Source organism: Pseudorca crassidens, chromosome 1, assembly GCF_039906515.1.
Source record: "Pseudorca crassidens isolate mPseCra1 chromosome 1, mPseCra1.hap1, whole genome shotgun sequence".
In the NCBI taxonomy this organism is placed as follows: Eukaryota; Metazoa; Chordata; class Mammalia; order Artiodactyla; family Delphinidae; genus Pseudorca; species Pseudorca crassidens.
The window spans coordinates 173,558,269-173,568,091 of record NC_090296.1 but is presented as its reverse complement, the minus strand read 5'-3'; positions in this window follow the sequence as shown (position 1 = coordinate 173,568,091).

Genomic DNA, 9,823 nt, shown 5'->3' with positions numbered 1-9,823 from the left:
AAAGGTTTTATTTTTAGTGAATGCCATGTCTTCCCTCTTACGTTATCTGATAACGTCCAGACTTATTAAACTGCTGCAAGAAACCCTAACTCCTTTCATACCTTTGGGGGCTTAGAAACACCTCTAGGAAGGAGACGGAGGAGAACCATCTGCAAAAAGAGCAGCGCGGAGGAGACTCCACGACACCCGGCTGCGAGTGGGAAGGCGCCGCTCTCTGTGAATGAGGGCTGCCTGGGCAAGGTCAGGAGGCTGGGGCTCAGCTACCTAGTCGTGCTGGCAGAGCAGCAGACGTGACCATCACTTCCCTTGAGCTTCCAAGCTAACGCAACAGCCTGCATCTCATTAAAAACAAAGTCAGTTTTGGAGTTCTTCAGACGTCTCTGGTTCCTACAACATAGATCACTTTTTAAGAGACTATATTATCAAGACATTTAGAAAATCATTAAACAAGCACAGTAACTTTCGGAGATTCATTTAAGAAACGACTTTCTATACATGTCCTGGGGAAATAAGACAAGCCACCCTGACTGTGGAAGATTGCTGGTTGCCTACCTAATACCCATTCACCCTCTGCTTCTCAGAAAGAGAATTTGCAAGGTTTAGCAGGACACAAAGCTGTCTGAAAAAAGGCAACGTCCCCAGCCTCCTTTTCAGCTGGCTGTGCACCTGACCAAGTTCCATCCAATGCAAAGTGAACAGAAATACTGGATTGTGTTATCAAAGTACAGCTGGCACATGCCTCCGTAAACTCTTCTTCCACCCCTCTTTCTCCTTCTTGTAGATGGAAAGCAGATGTGATGGCTGGAACTTAAGCAGCCTTCACAGACCATGAAGTGGAAGGCACGTGCTAAACATGGTAGAGCAATTAGATAGGCAGCACCTGGGTTCCTCTTACTGTCACCTGGCCACCTCAAACTGCTTCTCTTGGAACTTTTCTGTGAAAGACAAAAACACTCTTATTTAAGCTACTGTACTGGGTTGAACAGTGTCCTCCAAATTTATGCCCTTTCCAGAACCTCAGAATGTGACCTTATTTGGAAATAGGGTCTTTGCAGATGCAATTAGTCAAGATGAGGGCATACTGGAGTAGGGTAACCCTAAATCCAACATGACCGGTGTCCTTGTAAGAAAGATACCGGGACAGAACGCCACGTGTTAGAGATTGAAGTGATGGGATGGCCACAACTACCAGAAGATAGGAAGAGGCCAGGAAGGATCCTCCCCGGGGCCTTCAGAGAGAGCTCAGTCCTGTCGACACCTTGATTTCGGACTTGTAGCATCCAGAACGGTGAGAGAATAAATTTCTGTTGTTTTCAGCCCCCCAGTTTGTGGTCATTTGCTATGGCAGCCCCAGGAAACTAGTTCATCTCCTGTTATATGTTTTGTCTTTGTTACACAAGGCCTAGCCTAACCCTCTGTACTAACCCTGCAGAACCACTGCTTTTTCCATGTGATGCCACTGTTCACTCAGGAATGGGAAATTTTGCTGGCAAATGGCTGATGATTTCCACTGATTTATAGGAGATGAAAGTTTTATTACCAGCTCCACTCTTAACTCTGCCCAGACCCTTCCTCCTTGCACCTCACACTAGATTCAGCAGTGCTCTCTGTGACCGCGCAATTGATAAAAAACGCAATACAGTTGATTCTTTGTATCCACGGGTTCCACATCTGCGGATTAAACCAGCTGCGGATCAAAAATATTTTAAAAAACTTTCCAGAAAGTTCCAAAAAGCAAAACTTGAATGTGCCCCGTGCTGGCAACTATACAGCCTTTACCTTATTAGGTATTATAAGCAATCTGGAGGTGATTTAAAGTGTACGGGAGCATGTGGGTAGGTTACATGCAAATACTATGCCATTTTATATAAGGGACTTGAGTATCCTCAGATTTTGGTATGGGGGGTGTTTCCTGGAACCAATGCCCCACAGATACCGGGGGATGACCCTAGAGGTAAGGGGGGCAGAGCAGGAAAACTGCCTGGTTAATAAGATCACTCAGCGCTTACTTTCTAACACCCAGTTTCTCTTTCACTCTCGTTCTGTCATTCCTCTTCACCCTCTCCCCTCTCCCTACCCCCTGCCCCATCCACTCTGGGCAAGGAACCTTTGGGCCATCTCAGAAGCAAGTCACAAAGTGCTACCTGGAAAGTATATCTAGACCCCTCTGAAGTAGCTGTGGTAACTAGGCCTTCCACACCCAAATTCCAGATATATAACTGCAAGGACTCCAAAAAGAAAACAACAGTAATAATCAGAATCTGAGCTGGATGACTGCCACGTAAGAGGTGCTTTTAGCACAAGCTGCACCATCCTTGCTCTTGGCTTCTCCTCATGATGTAAACGGCAAGTGCTGACCTGAAGGGCACACACAGCCCTTGCCGACAGCCTAAGCCATCAGCGCTCCCTGCTGCAGCAACAACGACCCACGAGAATGAGTGTGTCAAGTTTCCCTTTTTCCAGCATTGGATGACTCCACTTATCTCTCAATCTTCAAGTTCATTAATGCCTCTGATGCATCACTGCCATACTTCAAGTGTCCCCTTAGGCATAGTAACCCTCTTTTACTGATGGCAGAGGTTAGAACGGAGACTGCAAAAACTTAAAAAAAAAAAATCAAAAGTTTCCTTTGAGTTCATTGATACATATTATCAATTCCCTTAAAACACCACAAACCTTAACTTACTGATAAAAAAGAAAAAAGTCAAGAATAATTATCCAAAAGTCACACCAAAAATGTTCGGAGCTCAAATAAGTTGTCATTCATTCATTCAGAGATCAGAGAGCCTACTGATGCTCTCTGATGCCGGGCATGTTGGCAGCGTGGACTCTCTCTGCACAGTCCGGGGGTGCGTACAGACCGGCAGCCACATGCGCTCCACAGTGTGACGAGTGCTATGACACAGGGTGACAGAGGGGGTGACGGGAGCAGAGGCCACGCCTAGCGTGGAGCTGTGGGTACAGGTATTAGCAGGCATTTATAACCTAAGGGTTGGAGCCTGAAGGATCAGCAGAAATCACCTAGGGGAAAGTGGAAGCCCCACAAGGTGGAAGAACTCTGAGAAGTTCTGTGTGGCCCTGCAGCAGGTGCAGGGGTGTGGGAGGGTGACGGTGCAAGGGGAGGATGGAGAAGCATGCAGGGCAGGAGAGCGGGGGCTTTGTTGGGCATGCGAAGGAAAATCAGGGCAGCTCCAGACTTGAGGACACAGACTCAACTTGGAGTAAAGTCTAGGCCTTAGGCTGAAATCAGGGAGTTAAAGAAAGTTTGCTGAATTAAGTGAGGGGAACCCCAGCTCACTTCCCAGAACACTAGCTGGGGAATGTAGTCTTTATTTTTTGGACAGTTTTGTGTTCAGCTAAAGCTTAGAGGTCTCTTTCTAAGGAAAGGGGTGTGAGGGGTATTAGGGTAGGAAACCAACAATCTACCACAGTCAGGATGGCTTGTCCTATTATTCTGTTGTTGTTGTTTATCTTGTCCCATGTATAGTCCAAGTGCTTAGACAACTGCCTGTACGTAGCGCTTAATAAAGAATCATTGAGATAATAAAACAAAAAAACCTCATTTATGTCCTCAAAGAGGTAAAGTTAGGGGAAAAAAGAAAGACCAGGATGCCATGCTAAAAAGTAAAAAGAGAGAGAGAAAGGAAGGAAGGGAGGATGGGAGGGAGGGAAGAAAGAAGAAAGAGTATATCAAAATAACATTTCAAAAAGAATTTAAGATCCAATACTTGATTAATTGGAGTTTCAGAAAAAGAGAACAGAAAACTAAATGATGAAGCAATAGTACTACATAATACAAGATTAATTTCCCAGACTTTAAAGACACAAGTCTCTAGGTTGAAAGGGCCAACCACATCATGACATTTCTCAACACTGGGAGTAAAGAAAACATCCTAAATGTTTCCAGAGAGAAAAAGATGTCACATTTAAGGAAAAATCAGAAGAGTCCTAGACTTCTCAACATCAACTGAAGGAACTAAAATGAAATGGCATAACAGCTCAGAAGTCTGATGGAAGACAGTTTAAAACCAAGCCACGTATGTAAGTATAAAAATCAAGGATGGGGTTAGAATAAAGACATTTACAGACACATAAAAACTAACAAAATTCTCATGAAGTTCCTGGTGGGATGTATTCCGTGAAAGCAAGAACACAGAAGATAGGAGACTATAAAAATAAGGGACCCAACACTGGAAACAGCCAAGGGAGGTCTCAAGATGGCAATGCACAAATACCTAGAAAGTGACCAGTCCAGATTGGGGCAAAAGGTCAGAGGACTCAGTGGGGAGAGGGCTCCAGGAAAAATATGAAACTAATGGATTAACTGATATACCTGACCAGGGGTAAAAATACTGAATGGCAGATAAAAACCAATGGAAGAATTAGGAAAAAAAAACTTAAGTACATACACTAAACAGTTTTTTGGGTTTTTTTTTTAACTGGGCAATTATTATTAACTCTACAAAAACCCAGAAGTTATATAAGAAAATAATCACGATATACTACCTGGATCATAAGTGGATCATATTTATGCACTAGTAAGTTAGGAGTGACTACTGCTTTAACACAAAATTTTGATGTAAATATATTAGAACTGGGAAGGAGATACAGGACACAACAGTGGGGTTAAGAGAGCTAAATCCTCCTCTCCCATAACAGAAAATCCTTAAAAAAAAGTCTAAAAATAGAAAGTCAAGAAATAGCATTATTAGCAAGTGAGTTAGAGCCAGGGGAATAGATGCCATGAAAAGACAGTTATAAGAGTTGAATGTGTTTTCCTTGGGGAAACAGGATTGGCGGCGAAGGGGGCAGGTCTAATTTGCTATAAACCTTTGAGCACTTAATTTTACAATTTAAATTGCTCTGAAAATAGGAACAACAGCCCTGAACTTACTTTCCAACCCAAATTTTTGTAGTAATTATGCAAAATTCAGTTCAGAATGACTCAGGACAGTTGGTCCCTTGTAAACGACCCATATTCACACCCGTATCGAAGGTGGTTTACTGACTGGCCATGCGTTTACTTCCGAAGTGACACAGAGCCGGCATGATTTTGTTTCTTAATTCTTGATTATGACCCTAAGAACAGAATTGCAAGAAACTGCAAAGTGTGTCTTTGCTAGTTTAAGATTTTTTGCCATATTCTTGCTCTGATTCCACTTGTTCCTTCTGTTTTTCCAAGATAAACCAGTAATGAATTCCCTTTAGCAACTTGTCCACCCATTTCCTCCCATCACGAGCTCTGGTTTCAGCAGGACACAGACGCACTCATGGGCTCTGCTCCAAACCCACCCATGGGGACAGTGTGTGGCTTATCAGAACTTTGAAGACTTCATGTGTTCACTGCTTAGACAGACACTTACGGAGAGGGAGAAAAGGGCAACAGGAAGCAGATAACAGAAGAGATTTAATAAGAGGTATTTTTAATATCATGTGAGAGTGCAGAGGAGGGAAAAAGGTGGTTGCTAAAGAAAAAGACCCAGCTGTCACCAAATCCAGAAGTTGCTGTTATCCTGAAACATATTTTAAAATATTTGCAGACCATATAACTTTTAAAGGGACAATAATGTAACAACACTCTTTCTCTATTATTATAGTTGTATGAACCCAAGGCGCTCTACACGTAAAATATTCCCCCAAAAAAGTTTTAGATTACGTTTAAAAAATTAAACTTATTTTGTGAATGTCTAGCTGATAAACGAAGGAAACTTACTAAACAGCATTTCACAAAATAGGGTCTATGTGTTGCCCTTCGTTTAGCAAATAATATCTATCTCTTAATAACTGAGTACTGAGTAAGAAGAACATACTTCTAAAAGGAAATTGCTAATTTTCCCATACTGTCAATATATGTGCATTTACATAAAACATCATTATTAAATTCATTGTTCTTCAAAAGATCTAAAAATCTTTAGAATATTCTGCTTAAAAAAAAAATAAAACAACACATGCAGCTCCATAATTTAGATCCATCGTGACTCAAGGTCCAGGACTCAACCACTTCTGTACCTTACTGCCTTCAATCAGAGGTCAGCAAACAACAGAGAAAAGATAGAAAGACCAATCCAGAAACTGACTAATACAAGCTCCAGAAAGAGATACAATGAAGGAAGGGGAGGGAATTATCAAAGCAATATGTTGTGAAGAATTTCCAGGATATGAATTCAAAGGACATGAATTTCCAGATTGAAAGAGTCCATCTCTAACACCCAGCATAGGCGTGAAGAGAGGCACATCAAGACACATAATCATGACACTTGAGAACAGTGGTTCCAAACCCTTCCAGAGAGAAGAAAACAAATCATAAAGGATGATATTGATTCTCTCAACAGCAATATAGGAAGAGAATAGTATAGCAACACCTTCAAAATTCTGAGGGAAAATGGGTCTTAACCAGGGAGTCCCTATTTAGTCTAATAAGCAATTAAGTATGATGACAGAATTAAGATATTTTCAGATGCAAAGCTTCAAAAAACTGTATCTCCCAAGTCTCTTTTCTTAGGAAACTACTAGAGGATAAGCTCCAGCAAAAAGATAGAGGAAATCAAGAAAATGAAGATATAGGATCCAGCACAGAGGACCCAACACGGGAGAGACGAGAGAGAATTTTAATAATCCATTGACTTCCTGGAAAATGAAAGGGTCCAGCCTTCAAACACTCCTTCTAACCCTCTCTGTTCATTCTTTCAAATTAGTCATACAACAACACTATAAACAATTCAGAAATTAGTATTTATATATATATTTTTAAATATTAACTTATTTCTGGCTGCGTTGGGTCTTCGTTGCTGCGTGCGGGCTTTCTCTAGTTGCGGCGAGCGGGGGCTACTCTTCGTTGCAGTGCGTGGGCTTCTCATTGCGGTGGCTTCTCTTGTTGCAGAGCACGGGCTCTAGGCATGCAGCCTTCAGTAGTTGCAGAAAGCGGGCTTCGTTGCTCCGCAGCACGTGGGATCTTCCCGATCCAGGGCTCAAACTCATGTCCCCTGCATTGGCAGGCGGATTCTTAACCACTGCGCCACCAGGGAAGCCCTAGTATTTATATTTTTAAGACATTCTGCATATTGTTCTCAGCTGAGCCAACTGTATACGGTGACTAATTTTCATCATTATACAACTTTTCTTGTGATTAACTGCATCAAGTTTTTCCTGGAACTGAGTCAGAGTATGTAATAAATCAATTCCATTCCCCACCCCACCCCACCAGAGACATCGGTCTGAGAGCCCTCCTCTTCCTGCTCCAGTGGGGACTGAGTTCTCCAGGCCTTCTGCACGTCACAGCTACTGGACCAAGACTTCCTTTCCCATCATCCTGGGAAATACTTCTCCTCCTCTCCTGTGTTGGGTCCCCTGCTTCCCTGAGCCAATGTCATCTTTTCTGGATTTACTCCTTGAGCTGTGGTGGGAATTAAGGAGGTGGAGACTGAGTTCAGACTATTCTCCTTAGACGGCTGCTCAGGAAGAGAAGGATGAAGAATAGGGGCAGTGGGGGGGCAGTATATTTCTAAATACACCCTCATGAGGGTATATTTAGAAATACAGAGGCAGACACCAGAAGCAACCAGCTAAAACAGTTAAAAGCAGTTACCGCAGGAGAGGTATAGAGCAGAGGACGGTTGTTTTCCATTATAAGCCTCATGGTGCCAATACCTTGCATGAGTAGCAATTCACTAGGTGCAAGATAATTGTTGGAAGACTAGCGGGGAAGGGCCAGTTCTCCAGGCAGAGGGAAGGACATGAGCAAAAGCCCTGCCAGTGTTTCCACTGCTGGAACATAAGGTGAAGGTGTGGTGGGGAAGCGTAAGCACGGGGTAGAGAGAACTCCCCAGTTTACTCGCGTACAGAGTCTAGAGTGGTTGTGGAGAATGGTCGAAAGACTCTGATATTTGGGGGTAACTTGAATGGCTGGGGTATCGCTTCGGCAGATTAGAGGAGGGTAAGATTAGAGCAGGGAGTCTAGCCGGAGACCAGGGTCTGTTACAGGCAAGAGATGATGAGGTCTGAAATCAAGGAACTCCTCCGGGTTAACATGAAAGATGGAAAAGAAATAGAATCAACAGGTCTCAACTACAGATTGGACTGGATGTAAGGGGACGGGAGTAATCTAGGATGATGCCTAGGCTTCTGACTTGGGTGATGCTTCCCCCAAATTAGAGAACCTGGCAGGTATGAAAGGGGAAAAGTGAGTGAAGTTTGGGACAAGTGTGTGGGATGGGAAGGGATCATCTAATAGGCAGTTGGATTGAGATCTGAAGTTTTGTAATGACAACTGGCAGAGATAAAGATGCGTGTCGGCCACAGCAGTAACTAAAGGCCAGGAGAGTAGGAAAAAAACACCTAGGAAGAGGGAGAAGGGTAAGAGATAAAGGGAAACACTAACAGGAAGAGTGGTCACAGGCCTCAAGAAGGGAGTGGTTAACAGTGTCAAATGTCATAAAAGGTCAAGAAAGAGAACAGAATAGATCCCATGAGATGCGGGGCACAGTGATCTTTAACAGAGCAACTGAGGAGGAGGCCTGTTGGAAGTACAGGTCTAGCTTGTAGTCAGTTACAACCCCCGTTCCTTGAGTGTGGGCTGAACCGAAGGGGTGAGCAAAGTAAAGAGGAGGCAGTAGAGTGCAGGTGATTCTGAGAAGCCTGGCTGTGAAAAGAAGAGCGAGCAGGGGCACTGGGGAGTAGCAGAGTGAGTTAAAATTCAAGGGTTTGACTTTTTTACCCCAAAGAAGCGAGAGATTTCAGAATGCTTATATGATTCAGAAAAGTTGTCAGTACAGGGAAAGTGTGAAAATACAGGAGAGGCAAGAGTAAACAGCCCTACCATGCAATCCAGCATCACACTCCTAGATATTCCCCCAACTAGTGTACAAACTTATGTCCACAAAAAACCTGCACACAAATGTTCATAGCAGCTTTATTCATAATCGCCAAAACCTAGAAGATGTCCTTCAATAGGGGAATGGCTAAACAAACTGGTACATCCAGGTAATGGAATAAAAAATGAGCTATCCAGCCACAAAAAGACATGGATGACTCTAAAATGCACAGGGCTACATGAAGGAAGCCAGTCTGAAAGGCCGCGTACCATATGACTTCACTACATGACCTTCTGGAAAAGGCAAAACTATGGAGACAGTAAATAGAGGAGTATCTGGCAGGCATGGGGGAGGGGAGAAATCTGAATAAGTGCAGCACAGGGCATTTTTTTTATTTTTAGGGCAGCGAAACCGTTCTGTATGATAGTGTAATGTAATTTACAAATTAAGCATTTGTAAAAACCCATAAAACTTTACAGCCTGAAGAGTAAGCCTTAATGTATATAAATTCTTAAAAACTCATTTAGGAGGTTGGGGGATCCCAGGATGAAATGAAGAATGGGACAAATAAATCTAAATATATTACAAACAAATAAAACAATACTACTGAAGGTTGGGGTAGGGGAATAAAGTGCTGAGCTAAGTAACTTTCGAAATGTGTGGAGTCTGTAGGACTAAGGGCATGATAAACTGTACATAAAGCACTGTACTCTAGTTGATAGAGTTGTTTCCCACAGGGCATGGACGAACGATTCTGAAGGTGCTGCGTATGTATACTGGAATTGAACAAGTAAGTGGATGGCAGAAGTGGGGGCTTCTCCCCGTGGCAGTGTGAAGTTACTGTTGAGCAAGTGGAGGAGGCTAGAATAATCAGATCAGACATCAGTATGAACTCATGTTTACCTTAATATAGATACAGATGGTTACATATCTACACACATATATTTCCTTGCTCTATCAGATGAGAGGGCCTAGACGCAGTGACACCCCATTAGCAATGAGCACACCTAATG